We start from the raw sequence: 21681 nt of genomic DNA, 5'->3' as shown, positions 1-21681 counted from the left end.
GACTTCTCTCTGCCAGCACCGGGAGTCTCTGGAGAGACTCCTACTCTGCCCTGTGGTGCCCATCCAGTTCCTGGGACCCTGAAAGGAGAAGCTGGCCGCCTAAGAGCAAGAAATCCAGAGAGCTGTGCGAGGAAAAGATCAACGCAACTCCGATCTGCAGCTGAAGAAACGATGCGCCGCCGGCTCCGCGGCTGAAAATCGACGTTTGCTGGATACCTGACAGAAGAAGAGACGCAAGGAGCTGGCGAAACAAAGTGCAGCATTGATGACGGAGGCTAGGAGATCGCAACCCCTGCTGCGTGGTTTTAGGATCATCGTGACGCTGGATTTCCAACGCAAGCACCGCTGGGCGTGTAAAAATAGTGCAAGGCCTGCCTGGACCTGAGAGTGCCGACCGGATCGACGCATTGCTCTCCTGTGGAGAGAAGAAACGATGCGCCCCAACCTGACGAAAGGAGAAACAACGCAAGGTCTTGCTCATGAGTGAAATCGACACATCGCAAGCCCTTTTTGGCGCTCCCTCGTCCGTGCAGGGTTATTTTTGATGCACCCAAGGTACATTTTCACGCTAACAGTGTTAGTCTGTGTGTTAAACTACATAAAGACTCTTTTTGCTTTTTTTATTGATAACTTGACTTGTGTATTGTGGATGTTTGTCATTTTGGTCTTGTTATGTTTAGATAAATATTCTCTATTTTCCTAAACCTGGGTTGTGTCATTTTGTAGTGTTTTCATTAGGTTACTGTATGTGTTGGTACAAATACTTTACACCTAGCACTCTGAAGTTAAGCCTACTGCTTGTGCCAGGCTACCAAGAGGGTAAGCTGGGGTTAGCTGAGGGCGATTCTCTTTTACCCTGCCTAGAGTAAGGGTCCTTGCTTGGACAGGGGGTAACCTGACTGCCAACCAAAGACCCCATTTCTAACACAGAGCACGAGTGCTACATCAGAAGTTAGCAGATCTTGCAGAGAAATATGAAAATAGAAATTGAGAAATCAAAGCCATTGAGAAGAAGTTACAGATTAGAATTTGATTTAAAAGATATTGAGAACTTGAGAATACCGGGAATGAAAAATCATATTAAAGGAATTGATTCAGAATATTCAAACATGGGGAGCATTAGACAAATGGGAAGGCATATGGGTAAAGAAAAGAGATCAGAAGAAAAGGGAGTCTCCAAATTCAAATGCTAATGTGCAGCAGACTGATAATACAGTAAAGATATTACCAATAAGAGAAATTCTTGGAGGGAATTATGTACATGGTCGGGAATGCCAAACCTGCTACAAATTCTGCATTTTAGTTGACCCCTGATGAAGTATGAACATTTTTTAACAGATTCAGTAAGTAAATACCTTATGATGTAATTAAAAAAGTATGTGGTACTGCCCTTGTAAACTAACAAATTATTTTTTAGCAGGTTTCTGAAACTGTGAAAAGATTATCCGCGGTCAGTGAGTAAAAATGTCTACCGAAAGAAGATGTGAATTTATAAATATTAAAAAAGAGTTTATATCTAGTACACAAAATGTTGGAACTTAGTGACTGATCTGTGTATTGTGTCAACAAGAATTACCAGAAGTTTTGGTGTGTCCAACTAATGGTAAACGTTCTGAAAAAAGAATTGGGTACAACAGTTTGCTTGACGCTCTGCTAACTTTTGACGAAGTAAAAGGTCTTCCATCAATCAAGACAAAATTGTTAAAAAATCATAGTTAGTTCAACAAATGTTAAATGAAAACTATGAAAAATGCCATAAAACGTGTAGAAACTAATTTGACGAACACAAACTTACACGGTTATCAAAAAGAACTAAACTAGTTCAAGACAGTATTCAGGAGAGTACTTTAAGGTGTACACATGCTTCGTTTATAGTTGGTGAATTGAAAGATACACGTTTCTTCTGTGACAAAGGGTCAGAAGCAGAGCTTATAAATGTGCGTACACTTGAATTGAGTAATCAAAATTGAGATGCTGCAGTTGCATTAAGTGACTCAAAAGTACTCGTCAAGTTCAGTGGTGGTGATATGGTTGAGACCGAAGTGAATTACCACAAAAAGTGACTTGCTAGTTTTTATCACCGGCTTCGGCAAATACAGAATAAAGAAAAAAGCGAAGACAACAAATAGACATTAATCTATGGCATGGGGTAAGGTGAAATTGTAAACTATCTCGAAGATACACTTCAAAATTCAGAATTATCACCAGTATTTAATTAATGTATCTAACATCAAATCACTCGTAGTTCGTCGTATGACAGAATTAGGTGTAGAAAATGAAGACAAATATGTACATAGCACACGATTAAAAGAAGAGTCTTGCATTCATACTAGAATTTACAGCTGAACTAAAGAGTAGAGATGCTCTTCTAAGACGCAAAAATTATATACGAGAAAATATATTCAGTATCTGTAAACAAAATGCTCTTCAGGATGGTGCCCACCTGGCCAATACAGCTGCTATTATTTGAAAAGAAATGTTTCAGCCTGAAGTAAATGGATTTAGTGGCCAGTTTGAGCAAAATTGCCAAGAAAAATCAGTAGGGACTGCTTCGCTAAATCTAATATGAATGATTATGGAACATTTCAAATGAAAGCACAGTAAATGATAAGAGGAGTGCAACTTTGTCAGTCTCACAGCATTCAAGTAAGTGTAAGAAGGCAAATACTAAAGGAAACGTCCGCCAGAAAAATAGATGATAAAATTCCACCGCCTCTTTATATTGGCTTAATGGTGCATGCTAAAACTCGAAAACAGGAATCGTTGACAAACGGCACAAATTGGGCTTATGCGTGTCATATGAGCATGTTCGAGAAGTGTCAACAACACTAACTAACAAACAACGTAAGCAATTGTGCAATGACAGGCTGTGTGTTCAATAGGCCTTCAACTCTCCACTTTCACTTGTGCTGCAATAGACAATATTGATCACAATCGCTCGTAATCTTCATCCACTCAGTCATTCCACAGAAAAGCCATATCTCTGATACAGAGAAAATCAGATGCACAAGGTACATAATCCTTCTTAAAAACTGAAGAAAATTAGTGGACCAAGAAATGTACTTCATCCCTACCAGAGTGGTATTTGCCGTAACCATGTACAACAACACAAAAACAGCCAAATGTACCTGTAAGCAATATCAATGCCTTCCAGGCTCCTCCTACTCATAATGAACCTTAGTCAGACGAATGGCTGCAGATAATTCAAACTCTTTATCTCCATAATGTAACCAATATAAGCCACACCAGTTGGGCTGTTTTCCACTCCAACAGAAGTGGTTCGGCCACAAAAAGCCATTGTGTATTGCTACCTTTATTAAAGGAATCAATAAATTCTCCTTCTATGGTACACCCATGCTTTGATATATTAAAGCGTCCACTGGCCACAATTAATCCTAATCAGACTTCTGTGGTGACATGTGATCAACCAATTTATGCAACAGCTAAGCAATTACAGTGGTTACTATCAGAATTGTAAGGGAAAGACAAAATGGTAGTCATGATGGGAGCAATACACATTGAAATGCTATTCTTTGCAGTTTTAGGAGTGTGGCTTAAAGGTAGTGGCTGGGCTCGAATTACTGCTATTCCAATTTCTTTATATCATTTGATCAGCAAATTTTGAGAAGTTTAGTGTAACCCTGCAAGTGATCTGTCCTTGGATGTTTGCTATGGACCACACCCACTACGCCAGGTGGATGCCAGTGTTCTTTAAAACGCTAGTCAAGCTGAAAACAAGAATTCCAGATGTCTATGAAAAAATTTCAAACTGATATTTTATTGCTTGTAAAAGTGGTAGAACGTATTCCTGCATATCTCATGATCAGATGCATGAGCAGTGTAAAAACTATATAAAATCAGACGGTGGGGCAGTTGGTATTCTTGATAAACGATGTGCATTGATGAAATGAATGGTGTCTGGACCTATAATTGCCAACTTACTGGGACAATTTCATGAAGAAATGGGATTCAGTGAAAACGAAAATAACTGTTCACCATGAAGATAATGGCGGTCATTACAACATTGGCGGTAAAAGCCGCTTACCGCCGTGCAGAAGACCGCCAACACACCGACGTGGCCGCGGAATTCCGCCACAGCTATTATGACCCATATTTCGTAATCCGCCAAAATTCAGACACCCACACAAGTCCGCCACACCAAAGGTCAGTGATAAACTGGCGAAAACAAAATCTCCACCGTCACGCCAACAGAAATACGCCCACACTATCACGACCCATGAATCCACGTGGCGGTCTTTCAACCGCTGTATTCCATTGGCGGTACACACCGCCGCGCTCAAAATACACACACATTTACAAAACACTACCACATTGGACAATTCAAAATACACACACCTGATACACATACACACACCACTCCCACACACCCAATACAATATAAAACACACACCCACATCACCCACAAACCCCCACGACAAAAAAATCCGAAAGGTGGCCAGAGAGAGAGCACCAGCAAGAACAACAGCATCCACAGGCACACAACACCATCACCCACAGAACTTCCACGCACCTCACACAACACACCACTACATATCAGCACACATATCACCATACACTCCACCCCACACATCACCTACACCACCCCATGGCACGGCAAAGACACCCCAGGTTCTCGGAGGAGGAGCTCAGGGTCATGGAGGAGGAAATCGTCCGGGTAGAGCCACAGCTATTCGGAGCACAGGTGCAGCACACCTCCATTGCAAGGAAGATGGAGCTATGGCGAAGAATAGTGGACAGGGTCAATGCAGTGGGACAGCACCCAAGAAATCAGGAGGACATAAGGAAGCGGTGGAACGACCTACGGGGGAAGGTGCGTTCCGTTGTCTCAAGACACTACCTGGCGGTTCAGCGGACTGGCGGCGGACCCCCACCTCCTCCCCCACAACTAACAACATGGGAGGAGCAGATCTTGGAGATTATGCATCCTGAGGGCCTCGCAGGAGTAGGTGGAGGAATGGACTCTAAGTCAAATCTTAACTATTACAACCCCCACCCTACCTGCATGTAATCACATACCCCCACCCTCACCCCCAGCACCCCAACTCCTCACATATGTCCCAACATCACAAACCACCCATCCCAACACCAAGCCCTGCATGCAACAACAAAGCATGGACACCCATCACTAAAGCATGCCCACTGCACATACCCATTCAACCCCCTAAACCATCCTCACACAAGGTCTCACACAGGAATGCAAACACTGGGGTACACGGTCACCCACCCATTGCACACCATGACACACACAGATGTAATAACCATCCTTTTATACCCCTACAGGACCCCTACCCAACGTCACCGGACAGGAGGGTCCACACATGTCCACACCACCAACAGAAGAGGCCCACAGAGATGACAGCACCTCTGTCCAACTGGATCTAGATGACTAGCCCGGCCCATCGGGGACCTCGGGACAGTCGGTTCCCATCACACAGTCACAGGCCACTACCGACCTTCCACCCTCTGCAAACACAAGCACAGCACCCACCCAGCGGGCCCATACCTCCATCCCCAGGACACGTCAATCAGAATGTGTCCACCACTACAGGGAACCCAGGATAACCCACCACCCCAACAACAACAGGGACCTTGGGGCAGTGGTAGTGGGCACACGGTCCAGGGGACGGAGGCCCAGGAACACAGGGGAACTGGGAGGGCTGCTGTGCGACAGGGGGTGGACAGGCCAAGGGAACCCACTCTCCACGAGGACTTCTCCTCCATCATGGGAGCATACCACCACTCCCAGGAGACGATGGCAACAGTACTGGCCAAGTTTCAGGAGACCCAGCGCCTGCAGGAGGAACAGTATATGGGCTTCAGGGAGGAACTCAGAACCATCAGCTACACCCTGGGCACCATCGTAGGGGTGCTGAAGGAACTTGTGAACACCAGGAGGGACACTGTGGCACTACAAGGGCCCCTGACACTAGCATGGATGATGAACTGGTCACCACCTCCGCCGGTGCTAGTGGACAGGATGCCCCGCCACAGGACCACCACACCAGCACCCCACTCCCTGCAGAGGGAGAACCACCCTGCAAATGGTCCCTGAGATCCAGGACAAAGACAGAGCACGATGCCAAGACCCCCGCCAAGAAATGAGTCCACCCTGATTGTCATCCTACTGTCCCACTTTGTCACCCTGTCCATACTGAAACTGCCCCAGCTCCACTTCCTATGCCCATATGGGCAATGCACCTGTGAGACTAATAGACTGGACTCTGCCATGGACATTTCTCCGCCATCACCCCTCACCATTTCACTACCCCCTCCAATATTGAGCACTTAAATAAACACCCTTAAAGCACAAAAAAATATGGAGTCTGTCTTTGATTTCGAAATAGTGTATTGGCAATTACAGTGACAAAATGCTCTTTCAAGTTTAATGTCAACATACCTATGTCACACAGCTCTAGTCCATGAGGAATCTAAGCAGATGTCACACAGTGGGACTCACATCTGTGAAATCGTAAGGGAAAGTGACAACTCTGTGACCATACACTGGGTGAAAACGACACACAGTAGAGAGGTAGTAGTGTTAAAGTACATGTAGTAGGCTGGTTTGTATTCTTTCCCGTGTCTCACTGGAAATATTGCTGGATCACTGAGTCCCTGTTGTTCATGTCTTCTTCCCCTGCTTCCTTGTCTTCACTGTCCACAGGCTCCACAGCTGCAACAACACCGCCATCTGGACCATCCTCCTGCAGAAAAGGCACCTGTCGTCGCAAAGCTAAGTTATGAAGCATACAGCAGGCCACGATGATCTGGCACACCTTCTTTGGTGAGTAGAATAGGGATCCACCTGTCATATGGAGGCACCTGAACCTGGCCTTCAGGAGGCCGAAGGTCCGCTTGATCACCCTCCTAGTTCGCCCATGGGCCTCATTGTAGCCTTCCTCTGCCCTTGTCCTGGGATTCCTCACTGGGGTCAGTAGCCATGACAGGTTGGGGTAACCAGAGTCACCTGCAAATGGTGAGGGACAACTGTTAGACACGCACTAACCTGGAGGGATATCCCCAGACAACCATTCCCACTGACTTGCTTCCAGGAGCTCACCTAATAGCCACACACGGTGCCTCTGGAGTTGACCCATCACATAAGGGATGCTGCTATTCCGCAGGATGTAGGCGTCATGCACTGAGCCAGGGAACTTAGCATTCACATGGGAGATGTACTGGTCTGCCAAACATACCATCTGTACATTCATCGAATGATAACTCTTCCGGTTTCTGTACACCTGTTCACTCCTGTGGGGGGGTACCAAAGCCACTTGTGTCCCATCAATGGCACCTATGACGTTGGGGATGTGTCCCAGGGCATAGAAATCCCCTTTCACTGTAGGCAAATCCTCCACCTGAGGGAAAACGATGTAGCTCCACATGTGTTTCAGAAGGGCAGGCAACACTCTGGACAATACGTTGGAAAACATAGACTGGGACATCCCTGATGCCATGGCCACTGTTGTTTGAAATGACCCACTTGCAAAGAAATGGAGCACTGACAGCACCTGCACTTGAGGGGGGGATTCCTGTGGGATGGCGGATTGGTGACATCAGGTCTGGCTCCAACTGGGTACACAATTCCTGGATTGTGGCACGGTCAAGTCTGTATGTGATAATCAAATGTTGCTCCTCCATTGTCGACAGGTCCACCAACGGTCGGTATACCGGAGGATGCCGCCATCTCCTCACATGTCCCAGCGGACGGTGCCTATGAAGGACAACAGCGAGCACAGAGTCAAACAACTAAAGAGGCAGGGCAGATGGTGTGGGCGATGTACGCCGGCGGTGACGGTATGCACCGCCGTGGATGTGACCGCCATTTTCTATCACTTCAATCACTCGATACCTGATCTTCGACAGGAGAGGACCTACACTGCAAGTGCTGCTGTGACCTCTGTCTGGAAGAGACAATGGCTCGAGTGTCTGGGGAAAGGGCCCCTGCCTTCGCATCGGAGGAGTTGGAGAAACTCGTGGATGGGGTCCTCCCCAGTACACGCTACTCTACGGTCCTCCAGACAAACAGGTAAGTACACAGGGAGCATGTTGTATGGGCTATGCCTGTGTGGAGGGGGCTGGATGTAAGAAGGAAGGGGGGAGAATGCTGCGTGCATGAAAGACGGTGAATGCATGTGCCACATGGCAAGGGTAGGGATGGGGGCCAATCACTTCGACGGTGCAGTTGGTAATAACTTCTCTTTTTGCCCTGTAAATTTCATGTAGGTCAGCGCCCAGCAGAAGAAAGATATTTGGCGTGCCATCGCCAAGGACGTCCGGACCCTGGGGGTCTACCACAGACGGAGCACCCACTGCCGGAAAAGATGGGAGGACATTCGCCGCTGGAGCAAGAAGCCGGCGGAGGCTCAGCTGGGGATGGCCTCCCAATGTGGGAGGGGTGCCTGTCGCACCATGACCCGCCTGATGTTCAGGATCCTGGCGGTGGCCTACCCGGAGTTGGATGGGCGCTTGAAGGCATCACAGCAGCCACAAGGGGGTGAGTACACTCTCATTCTTCTGACTTTGCGCACCGTGGAGGTTTCTGGGTGGGGGAGGTGGGCTGTGGGTTTCCCTAGGCCAGGGCGAGTTCGGTAGGCAAGGCCCCTCCGTAAGGCAGGCCATGTGGCACCCCAGCCCACCTCTGTAGAGTGCCAAGTACAGCTAGTCATGCCCCTGTGTCATCTATGTGTGCAGATGTCGTCCATAGCCTTGTAGGCCATTTCCCAGAAATTGAACAGTGGAGCCCAAGAGCGCGGCATAGTGCAGGGGGCTTCTGTGTCTGCCGTGTCCGCCAACGGTAGCGATAATGCATGCACTCAACATGTCTTCCTTCTGTCGTCCCCCTCTTTTTGTGGTCTCCCTGTTCTTGTGTGCATTAGCATCATCAGGCAGAGGAGCAGTGGCACAGGAGCACGAGGGAGCTGCATCCCACATGGCCCTGGAGGGCGACACTACGGAGTCTGAATTCACCAGTGGGACGGAGGGCGAGGGGAGCTCCACGGCAGGGACAGGAGCTGACACCAGCGACACGGACTCGTCCTCTGATGGGAGCTCCCTTGTGGTGGCGGCAACATCTGTGCCCCCCGCATCTACAGGTACAGCCGCCACCCCCCCTACCAGCACCGCCCTCCCAGCAGCCCCTCAGCCTTTGCCCCGTGACCGCTCACCCAGGAGGGTGGGCATTACCTTCGCTCCAGGCACCTCAGGCCCTGCCCCAGTCACCCCTGCTGCCCTCAGTGAGGAGGCCATTGACCTCCTCAGGTCCCTCACTGTTGGGCAGTCTACCATTTTGAATGCCATCCAGGGTGTAGAGAGGCAGTTGCAACAAACCAATGCATTCCTGGAGGGCATTCATTGTGGTCAGGCGGCCCTTCACCGAGCTTTTCAGACTCTGGCCTCAGCACTGATGGCAGCCATTGTCCCTGTCTCTAGCCTCCCCCCTCCAACTTCCTCAACGCCGACCCAATCCCATGTACCTCACCCTATCCCAAGCACACCTACAGACCAACATGCACACACGTCAACACCCAAGGGAAGCTGAGGCAAACATAAGCACCACACATCCCACAGGCACTCACGCAAGCATCACACACATGCAGACACACCAACATCCACTGCCTCCACTGTGTCCCCCTCCTCCTCGTCTCCCTCCTCCCTCCCAGTATTGTCTACACTCATACCTGCATGCACTACCTCTACAGCCACTACGTCCCTCTCCAGCACACCCACCACAACACCCCGCTCACGTGCAGTCACCACCCCCACTACCATTCACACGTCCCCTGTGTCCTCTCCCACTGTGTCTGTGACGCCCCCTCCCAAGATACACAAATGCAGGCTCACACCCACCCAACAGTCATCCACCTCACGACACCCTCCAGCGCATGCACCTTCACCCAAAGTCACCAAACGTACACCTCCTACAGCCACCACCTCTTCCTCCACTCCCAAACCCCCTCCAGCTACCCGTCCCAGTGTGTCCAAAAAACTTTTCCTGTCCAACCTTGACCTCTTTCCCACACCTTCCCCACCCCGTCCGTCTCATAGGTCCTGAACTAGCACCTCAGCCACAACATCTCCGGGACCAGTGGTACCTGTAGTTACCGGAATGTGGAGTGCACCGGCCACCAGGGCCGCCAGTGTGGCACGGAGCCACATCACAGACAGTCCCCCACCTGTGAAGCGTCAGAAGTTGGCCAGTGCCCGACGGGAGAGGGGGAAGACTCCAGCCACCAAAGCCGCTCCCAGGGGTCCCGTTGGGAGTGTGGAGTCAGCTGTGACACCTTCCAAGGTGGGGAAGGGCCACAAGAAACCCGGCATGTCTGGGAAGAGCCCAGCAGCCACCGCCAGTACCAGCCCAGCTGCCCAGGAGGCCACCGCCAGCACCAGCACAGCTGCTCAGGAAGCCACCGCCAGCACCAGCCCAGCTGGGCCATGAAGGACCGCCAGCAAAAGGCCCGCTGGGCCATGAAGGACCGCCAGCAAAAAGGCCGTTGGGCCATGAAGAACCGCCAGCGCCAGCCCCGCTGGGCCATGAAGGACCGCCAGCTGTGGAGACCCTGCAATGGAGACCGCCATCTCAAGCACCGCTTGAACAGGGCACCGCCATCTCAAGCACCGCTGAACAGGGCACCGCCATCTCAAGCACCGCTAGCCCATCAGTGGCAGGGGCACTGACGCAACTGAGTCCGTCACGGGGTGAATGATGCACTCTGGGCACCATGCCCCCTCCAGAACCAATGGAGACTGTCATCCATTACCTCTGTCCTTAACAGGATGAAGCACTCTGGGCACCATGCCCCCTCCAGAACCAGTGGAGACTGTCATCCACTTGTGAGACTGTGGCTTTGCACTCCCCAGGATTGAACAGTGGGCAGACCACCCACTGTATATACTTGAGAGACTGTGGCTTTGCACTCCCCAGGATTGAACAGTGGGCAGACCACCCACTGTAGAGACTTGTGAGACTGTGGCTTTGCACTCCCCAGGTTTGAACAGTGGGCAGACCACCCACTGTATAGACTTGTGAGACTGTGGCTTTGCACTCCCCAGGATATAGCAGTAGGCAACCCACCGACTGTAGAGACTTGAGAGACTGTGGCTTTGCACTTCCCAGGATTGAACAGTGGGCAGACACCCCCACTGTAGAGACTTGTGAGACTGTGGCTTTGCACTCCCCAGGATGGAACAGTGGGCATGTGGCCCCCTCGTGGATTTGGTGTTGTGCACTCAAGCGGCTGAGGTGCCCCCCCTTCCCTCCCCCTGAGGTGCCTGTTTTCTTGGTATCTGATGCCCCTGCAGTGTTCTCTCCGTCATGGTCGGGGATCTTGTGTGGGCCTCGCCCATACCGTGTGGTCCCAGTGTTCCACAGACTATCTTAGTGCACTACCTGGACTACTATGCTTGGTATTTATTTTGTACATGGTGTATATATATATATATTTCTGCCTACTTGTTTTTAATATATTACAATGGTTACACTAATTTTCTATTGTCTTTGCATTCTTCCAGGGGGTTTGGGGGTTGTAACTGTGATGTATTGATATGCATTTGTGTGTGTTGTAGTGGGTGAGGGTGGGGGTGTTGCGTGTGGCCTGTCCCTGTTTTTTCCCCCTCCCCTGTGTCGTAGGTGCAGTAGTCACCGTGGTCTTCGCCGCCGGCGTTCGTGCTCCTGGTAGAGGAGCAGGAAGACTATCGCAGGGAGAATTTGGAGTTCCGGGTCCATGGTGTCCTCGTGGGGTGTGTAGAGGTGAGCGTTTTCCCTTCGAAATTCCTGTTTCCACCGTGTTTTTATCCGCAGTGAATCCACCCTGGAAAAGGTGGCAGATTGGCCTGTCATAATAGTGTGGGCGGTACATTGTCTCCCGCCTGTCTGTTGGCGGTGACCGCCGCGCTGTTTGTTTGTACCGCTGTGGCAGTCGGAGTGTTAAAGTGGCTGTCTTTGTTGGCGGTTTCCGTCACGGTCGTAATTGCAATTTTTTTTACCGCCGGCCTGTTGGCGGTTTTACCACCGCTTTAACACCGTTCGCCAGGGTTGTAATGACCACCAATGTCTCTTCCAACGCTCGACTTGTAAATGATGCTAAGGAACATGCACAAGGTTTTTCTCATGATAACAGAAATCCTTGTGCCTGTGGTATTGGAAAAATCTTATGATATTACATCCAACTTAATCATGAGTGATAATGCAAATAAATCTGTGTGCTTTGCTGACAACGCAGGTAGAACTCAATATGGAACAATATTTCAAGAATGCCTGGTACGCTGCGAACAAATCTATTTTTGAACCTATTCCTAGAAACAAGCTATGTTTATTTCATAAGGTAGTCCCAAAATCAGTGAACCACAAAATATCCATCTTAAAAAGCAGCTGCTCACTTTTCACTAGACTGTATATTGCTTGCCAAGATAAAGAAGGAGATGTAAAGGATTTTTTTGCCCATGAGAATCTTGATTATCCCCATCACTTTCTGAGAGAGAATTGCTAAGAAAAGGTACAAAGTCTGAATTCATCTCTTGTTTGGAAAAGGTTAATGGTGCTGTAGATAAAATGAATAACATTCCAGACACTGCAAGTTGTGTTAGTATGGATGGAGCGGCAATAATCCATTTCTTATAAGCCGACAATGTACCCAATTTTTAAAGACTACAGCACCTATATATTTCAGCCTTATGGAATGAACATACTTAACGAATCCAAACGAGTAGATGTAGTATTTGACTGTTACATGGAGGGTTCTCAGAAAAAGGAAGAAAGAAAAAGGCAAGATTTTGGTCCACGCTATTGTGTAAAAGGTTAAACAAAGATACCAAAAACCTAGGCAACCTTAAAGATAACAAAAATGATCTGTTCCAATTTTTGGCTGCTAACTTTTTGAGTCTTGCGATACCAGAGGGTAAAAGCTTAGTACTGACAAAAAAGATGATGATGTGGTGAATATTCTCAAAAATATGAATGTATCTGAACTCAGACCAAGTTATCAAGAAGAATCTGATACCAGAATACTATTACATGCAAAACATGCTACACGAACTGTTGATTTTGATGTAGCCGCTACTGCTCTTTGTGCATTTAGAAGCTTAAATCTTTCAAATTTGTGGATTGATTTTGGTATTGGGAAACATCAAAGGCTACTGCCTATCCACGAGTATGCTAATAAACTTAGCAAAAGTGTTTGTGATGGTATTTTATTTTTCCATGCATTCACAGGTTGCCACACTGTATCTGTATTTGCAGGTTGTGGCAAGAAAACAGGTTGGGAAACTGAGCACATTTTTCAGGCTGTCACAGAAACATTTATTGAGCTCTCCCATTACCCACCAGATATTTCAAATAACAGTTTGAGTCAGGTTCAGCAATTTGTAATTAGATTATACAATAAGAACATTAAAACAGATTCTGTTAACAAGTTTTGAAGCATGATGGTGACCAAACTTAATCACTCTAAAATGTGCCACCAAGTGAGGCTGCTCTTAAACAGCACCGCAAGAGAGCTATTTTCCAAGCAGGTTATGTGTTGTCTCAGTGGTGGAATGTGTTTCTGATATACCTGAACCAGCTTAGTGGGGATGGGAGAGGGAAGATTCTGGATATGAACCTCTGTGGTCACTTTTTCCTGATGCTTCAAACTACTGCAAAGAACTTGTTTAGTGTGGATGTAAAACATTGTGTACCCATGCTTGTAAATGTAAACAATTATTTCTTCCTTGTACTAGTCTTTGTATTTGTGATGGACAATGCGATAAGGAGTACATCTTTTAGATGACTGGCCAAACTGTAACCTTTAAAAAAACTGTTGACTAAAATAACAATAAAAATTATTAACAGTATCTTCAATTTAAAAAAAATATGTTTTCATGTTTATATGTTACAAGATCCATTTTGTATATTATAACAAAAAATATAGCAAAAATATGCAGGATGTCATTAAAAAATGTGCAATAGACTTTTGGTAAACCCTGTATCTGGGGCACCTAAAATAGTAACAACAAACTAGACATTTTTTTGATGAATCATGATTTTTGTTTGAAATTTCTATCTTTAGCCGTACCACAGTTAAGGAGGGATGAGCAAGTTATGTGGAACACCCTGTATATCCACCATATAGCTACATACTTATCATAGTGTACTTTGAGTACATTTTTGAAATCCTTGGATAAAAAAAAAAAAACATTACCATTATGTGCCGGAGTACTAATATTACATTTTTTATAATTTACCACCCTTGCACAGGCCATTTTGTATTATGACATCACATGCCTAAAATGGGGGAGTCAGATTTTTGGGGTTTATATAAAAAATCAATGTTCATAGAACTACCTAACACTGTGCCAAGTGTCATATTAGTATCACATTTTGCGCGATTCTGGTGTTTTTTTTACTCTAAGCTACCTCACTAACAACTTTTTCCCTCTTTACTGGGAGTTTCACCCCCGTGTTTATCCACACGACTTATTACTGTGATCTTTCTCTCCCTACCGTTTCTCTTTACTCCCCTTAGAATGGCAGCTCTGCTTATTTCCTAAATTGTTGTGCTGCATCTGATGCTTTGTCCTTAATTTTTACAGTCTGCCCAGAATGCACCCCATGTCAAGTGGTCATCCTGTTCTTCATACATAAACTGAACACCTTAAAGTAGGGTGACCACCTGGCATTGAGGCAAATTCTGGACAGGACTGTAAAAAATTCAGGATAAAGGGTCAAAACTCAAGTCAAAAATTCAGGACAAAGGGTCTAAATTCAGGTCAAAAATTTAAGAACAAACATCAGTTCTACAGACGCACGCAAGAGAGGCCATGCCTCACTATGTTGTCATTACTCTTTTTTAACATAGCACTATTTATTCATTGTAGTCTTTTTGTGATTGCCTCCTGGTATGCTACATTCAGCTGTCACATTACGTCCTTGTTCAGTTGTAAATTAATGCTCTTCAGTACTGCGACAAGGCCATCACCCCTACCCAAATCTACCCAATCTTTCAGGAAGAGAAAATAACAGCAACATTTTGATTATGTTTCTGAACATTTTAAAAAACCTGGCAAACAGTTTGGGAAACCCTAAGGTAATTAACCTAATGCTAGTTTAAACAAATTGAACAAAAACAACATCTGGCTTACCCCAATCACCCATGGACTTTCACCCTAAAAAACAATTAAAGAGGCAGGGCAGATGGTGTGGGCGACAGTCTCACACCTAATGTCAGAATGTGAGGTACCGACAACTTGTCTGTAGTCTCACAGCACTAGAGTGTATGTCTGGGACTCTACATTTATCTCAAAATGGGAGCCCGGACTACCAATCAAAGATAATAAAGGAGGAGGATGAAATTGAGATCAAATGGGAGATCCACGGCAAGTGATTCAAAGGCTTGTTGCTAAGAACTGGATAAACAAGGAAGAGAAGAACAAGGTGGGACAATTCCTAAAATCAGACAATATGGGTCCACCAAGACTAACGGAAGGTATTGGGTACCTGGGGAGTTGTCTCTGCACACAGGAGAGGCACTGTCAAGTGGTTGAACAAGCAACACCCATCCACCTTGGCAAACTCTTCTGGTGCAATGGTCCACTGTTCGTGCTTGTGAAGGGTGAGCAGGGGCCAGACCCCTTGCAAGGTTGTGCAAGGCAATTGCCTGCTCTGTCCATGTCTTTAAATGGTTTTGAAACTGAGCGAAAGCCAAACTGGTGATCTGGGTTATCCCTAAGTGTCAAGTACACAGAATCTTCAAAATATTTGGGATGTAAATTGCACGTACAAAATGTAAGAATTTTAAAATGTAATTAGTGTTTCAATAACATATGGCACTGTTTTCCCCTTTATATACATTAGATCTCAGATTGAACTGGGAACCAGTTACCTTTTGATACCTAGTGATTAATATCTACCATTCTCCCACTGATTTGCAGGATGGAAATCTTGCAGAGCGTCACTGTCCCTCCAAGCCCAGTTTGCTTTTTGGTCTTCTCTTCTGCTTTCTGTAGTGGGCCACATGACACTAGTGAAGATGGTGTTCTACTCCAATGATAGTATTATTTTCCAAACCATCCCCTGCTGATCCTTCATTTCTTCTTCAGGCATGCCACATATCTGATGTGGTCGCTGCGGCGACGTCGTGTAGCTCTTTCCACTCTAAAGCTATCCATGACTGCGGGTGGATTAGGTCTTCTGGACTTAGAATACTATTATTCAGGTGCACAGGTCCAATGGGTGGCTCGCTGGCTTTCTGCCCACCTCCCTGCATGACATGGGGTTTACTAGTAAAGACTTTTAAGGAAGGCTTAATGCACTGCTCATTGTTTCCTACTGACCATTCTATGGATCACCATCCGGGGTTATCATGCACAGCTTTCTCTTGCCTTGCTAGAACCTGTAAACTCACTGACACAAAGAAACCCTATCCACCTGCATAACCTTTGCTAAGTCTTCCCACTCGCACAGGACGGCTGTTCTCAGAGCAACTCCATCAGTGGCATGCTGCAGGTATCTTAAAATTGGGGGATTTTTTTCTGGACGGCGAGCTACTAAATTTCCAAACCCTTGTGGCAGACTACCATCTTCAACCCGGTCAACTCCTTATTTACAACCACCTCAAATAATCATTAAATGCCCTATTTCATGTCTGCCACCTAGCACTAACCCTACAAGAGGTGTGCCAGAAGCTCTACACCATAGGAACTGGTGGCAAACTGATAGAATGGGTGTACAGACCTTTCCTGCAACATGGAAACCACTTGAGGTCTTCTCGTCATACTACCTGGGTGATTGATGCAGCCAAGCCTCTGCAAGATATGGACTGGACTAAAATACTGGACCTTTCCCACAAAGTGTCCCACGGATGTCACTTTAAGTGCATTCATAATGCTTCCTTGTGAATGCATTCCACCCGTTGCTTGCCATTGGTCTTGTGATTTGTAACTCACATTTTGTTGCTTTCAATTTGCAGGCTTTATTTGTTTTAGGCAATGCAGCTTGAGTTCATCACTTCCCTTGCCAAAAGCTTATTTACAGTATCCTTCCGAGTGCTCCCTTTCTGTAAATAGGCCTGTAAATCTTGTTCTTGTCTCATCACATTTGCTGTGCATTAAAAGAACAAAGTCAAATGTCAGGCTCTGTCTTTTCTTTCTCTGACTTCAAAGTGAGAGGATTTATGGGACAATCTTGCTGGATACTGGGGTTAGGAAATACTTTTTTCTATCACATGACAACATTTAAATACACTTCAGAATATATCAGAATTAGGAGTACAAATGAAGGACATTGTTGTAAGTTCTGAACTGTGCTGGAAACAAATACCTTTATATGATTAAAACAAATCATTTCATTAGGTGATGCAATTTCCACACATCATCGTGTGTGCACATTATAGTTTGATTTGAAAAACTGTATATCTGTGCAAATCTAATGGTAATTTCAATCACTAATGTGTTGTCTGTAATGGCAGTGTTTTACCACACCATGCATACTCCACTCTGCACCACTCCACACCACTGCACCCTACTCTGTATCACTCCACTTTACGCCACTCCATTCCACTGCACTGCATTCTTCTCCATTCTGAACCACTCCACATTATGCCAATGCACTCTATGCTACTTCACGCTACGCCTCTCTACTGTACTCTGTACCACTCTACTCTATGCCAATGCACTTTACACCTCTCTACACCTCTGCTCTCTGCTCCTCTGCTCGCTATACCACTCCAGTCTAGGCAACACCAATCTAGTCCACACAAGTCCACTCTAATCCACTCTGCAACGCTGCACTGTATGCCACTGCACTCTAAGCTGATACACTCTATGCTGGTGCACTTTACTCTGTAACACTCAACTCTATGTCCCTGCACTCTACATCAATACGCTGTACGTCACTCTAATCTACTCTGCACTCTGTGCCACGGCACTCTACACCACTTTATTCTATGCCATCACACTCTATATGCCACTCTATGCAACTCCACTCTACCCTGCACCTCTCCACTCTAAGCCACTTCACTCTACTGTGAAACAATCTACTTTATGCCACTGCACTCTGTGCCACTGCATTCTATGCCACTGCACTCTACCCTGCACCTCTCCACTCTATGCAACTGCACTCTACTCTGAAACAAACTATTCTACGCCACTGCACTCTAGGCCACTCGGATCACTGCACTCTAGTTCAAAGCATTCTACACCACTGCACGCTGACACTCTACTCTGCAACACTGCACTGGCCGCCACTATACTCTACACCACTATACTCTGTACTACAACATTCTGCACCAGTACACACTATTCCACTGCACTCCATGCCACTGCACTCTACACCAGTGCACTCTAAACAACTGCACTGTATGCCACTGCCCTTTACTCTGCACCACTGTACTCTATGCCACTGTTCTCTGTACCACTCTACACCACTGCAATGACACTCTACTCTGCAACACTGCACTCTACACCACTCTATTCTGTACTACTGCATTCTATGCCACTGCACTGTGCATCACTGCACTTTATGCCACTGCACTCTAGGCACTTTACTCTATTCTGCACTGCACCACTCTACAATACTCTACTCTTCACCACTCTACACCACTGCACCCTATGCCACATGAGTTTACTCTGCACTCTATGACACTGCACCACTCTGCATTATTGCACTCTCTGCCATTCTATTGTATGCCGCTCTACTCCACTGCACTCTATGCTACTCTACCCCATGCCACTGTACTCCGCACCAATGCACTCTAAACAACTGCACTGTACGCCACTGCCCTCTACTCTTCACCACGGTACTCTACGCCACTGCTCTCTGTGCCACTCTACATCACTGCACTGACACTCTACTCTGCAACACTGCACTCTCCGCCACTATACTGTAGACCAATCTACTGTGTACTACTGCATTATACGCCACTGCACTCTATGCCACTCTACTCTGCATCACTGCACTCTACGCGACTGCACTCTACTCTATTCTGCACTGCACCACTCTACACTACGCCACTGCACTTTCTGCCATGCAAGACTACTCTGCACTCTATGCCACTGCACCAATCTACACTACTGCACTCTCTTCCACTCTATTGTATGCCACTCTACTCCACTGCACTCTATGCCACTCTACTCTGTCCCATGCCACTCCACTCTAAACCACTGTACTCTACGCCAATGCACTCTAAACAACTGCACTGTACCCCACTGCACTGTACTTTGCACCACTGGGCTCTACATCACTGCTCCCATGCCACTCTACTCCACACCACTATGCCACTAACTTTTAGCCATGCTGAACAGCAGCCACTCTGGTGTATAACATGGCTAAAACACATTGGCAAAGCCAATAACTCTTGCGTAGACGAGACCTATTGGCTTTGCCAATGTTTGTTAGTACTATGAGGTACTGAGGTCCTTGAAAGAACTGTGAATATGTCCTTAATTTAAACATGCATTCAACGCCTTGTCAGGGGTAGTAAGCGCTATATAAATACAATTTCATCATAATATATGCTGCTACAAAATGCGCAAATACATTTTGGTTAAATAAAAAAAGTGCTTCTCAAATAGAGATTTGAATAATATACAGTTTATACCTAGTACTTCCCACTTTTATAACACTCCATTAAAACCACACACTCCACAGCTCACCTTGGAACAACCATCATAGTACCTCTCTAAAAGAAAAAAACTTTGCCATCAAAAGCTTCAAGTGACTCCTTTGATTAAAGTCAATGCAGGTTTTCAAGCCCCTTGGCATTTGCAGATTTACTAGTTGCACACATTTGCATTTCTTTAGGGAAGGAGACACCCTGGCAAAAAGGTCTGTTTCTTATCTGTCTGCCCTCCCTCCCTCAGAGCACAGGAGACTCCCTGCCTTTGAAACCTGCTGGGGAAACTAATCTGCCCGTAATATCGCCCTGCCATCCGTTGTCCTTTTATGAAAGGCTAAAATTATGGACAAATGCCGTCTGTTAAGCCTTTCATCACGGACAACGAACGGCAGGGCGAAATTACGGCCAGTCCGTGAAATTTACGGACGGGTGGTCACCGTATCTGTGATATTTGTATATGAAGTGCATGTGCTTTTATCTAGAAGTAGTGTTATCTTAAAGATTTAGGTACTAAATAAGAAAAACGAATGATGCAAATTGATTTAGTTACTTTTAATTGGAGACCAGACATGTAATCGTATCGTATTTATATAGCGCTTACTACCCCTGACGAGGCGTCGAAAGACCAGACATGTGCCTGAAGTTAAGGTGGTCTTTTTTGTTTAGCAATCTAAACTAATCTGCTTAGCATGCAAGTATACAAATTCTCTCTCAAGAAAAATGAGTTATCGAAAATTTCACAGTAAAAATAAACACACGGGAATGAAAAATATTATACGCAGAACGTTCACATCATGCTTCACCATGGCGACAGAAGAGAAGACATTTACCCTCAAAAGGAAAAGATGGTATCCGATGTGGTTGAAATCGCGTTCTCGGTGACCTTAAACTAAAGCACATTTATACATACAACTTGAGTTGCACAATTCATAACTCGGCTACCTGAAGGAAGTAGGAGCGGATGTGCAAGCCGCTGCATACAAAGGCAACGAAACAGAAGCAAATTGAATTAGGAGTGTGCCAAAATAGCGAGCGCGCGCTCCTTACCGTTGGCGGTGGTCTGTGTTATGAGCCCGCGCTCCGGGTTACACGTCAAGATGATCAAGAGATGCACAGAACTGAGGAATTCCACCTTCCTCTTTTGTAGCAGCCTGGTTTAGTATGAATCAATCCCAACATGCAATTTATGAGAACACGCCCATTCCCAGGCAAGGTGACTCCTTTGTTTTCTAATAAGTAGACACACAATGGGAGTGGCTGACTCTTAAATACTGTGCGAGGACGTTTTTGGAGTTTATTTATTTCAACCTAAAGCACTTTTTTCATGCCTGTTCTCAGTGATGAATGTATTTTTGTCTTTTTTCATTCTGGCGCATCTCTTGCTTTTTCTGTGTATTTCCTTTTAGATAGAATCACCTGGATGGCATACTCATAGTAATTAAAATAAGCACTGGCATGCCATCTGGTCTGTTCTTAGGTCCGGCGTGAAATCACAGCTATCTCTGGACGTATTGTTATCAATTATATACAAAGTACATAGATTGGGCATTGACAACATCCAGAGGTGTATTGCCCACTCACTTCAGGATATGGGTTGTTTGGAGTGCCATTCTGCCTTCCATGATCTGCTCCCTTGGAACCAACTAAGATGTATTTTACATCTGAAAAGTGTACCCACTCATCATGGGGTGTCATTTTCTATTCTACATCAGGACCGGAGGCTTCGGATTATGCTTCTCTCTACTGCAATAAAAACAACAGCCAATCAAAACTTCAATAACAAAAAACTACATTTCCCATGAAACCAGGAAGTCCAATGTCGACCAATCACAGGGCTGGCCCCTGTATATCAGTCTCCATAACACAGTCCTTCCTCTTTCTTTGCTGCTGCATCCCACAGATGTCATTTTAATTCTACTGATCTTAAATAACACTATTTGTAAAGTCTATGCTTTCAATTCAAAGCGTGGAGCGGGAACGGGTTCTACAGGCGTCGCAGTGCTCCTTTTCTTATTAGCTGCGTTCGCAATTGCTTCTTCGCGATCATGTCTTCATGGCCTTTATTTACTGTACC

The 21681-nt window shown here is 46.2% G+C and overlaps 1 protein-coding gene across 6 annotated transcripts in view; it reads right to left on the bottom strand.

Moving 5' to 3' along the window:
• LOC138265485 (UDP-GalNAc:beta-1,3-N-acetylgalactosaminyltransferase 1-like) overlaps positions 1–20777 on the bottom strand; it is an 85630-nt gene extending 64853 nt beyond the window's left edge. For 5 of the 6 annotated variants that reach the window (XM_069213241.1, XM_069213243.1, XM_069213240.1 and 2 more), the window contains exon 1: positions 20655–20777. The gene's annotated coding sequence lies outside the window, so the exon portion shown is untranslated. Of the gene's footprint in view, positions 1–20437; positions 20458–20654 lie in introns of those variants that run through there. The other variant, XM_069213242.1, reaches the window with a different exon arrangement.
• Positions 20778–21681: the final 904 nt, after the last annotated feature.

This window comes from Pleurodeles waltl, chromosome 11, assembly GCF_031143425.1.
Source record: "Pleurodeles waltl isolate 20211129_DDA chromosome 11, aPleWal1.hap1.20221129, whole genome shotgun sequence".
NCBI lineage: Eukaryota > Metazoa > Chordata > Amphibia > Caudata > Salamandridae > Pleurodeles > Pleurodeles waltl.
Note: the sequence above shows the minus strand (reverse complement) of the source record. Positions and strands in the feature narration are given on the sequence as shown.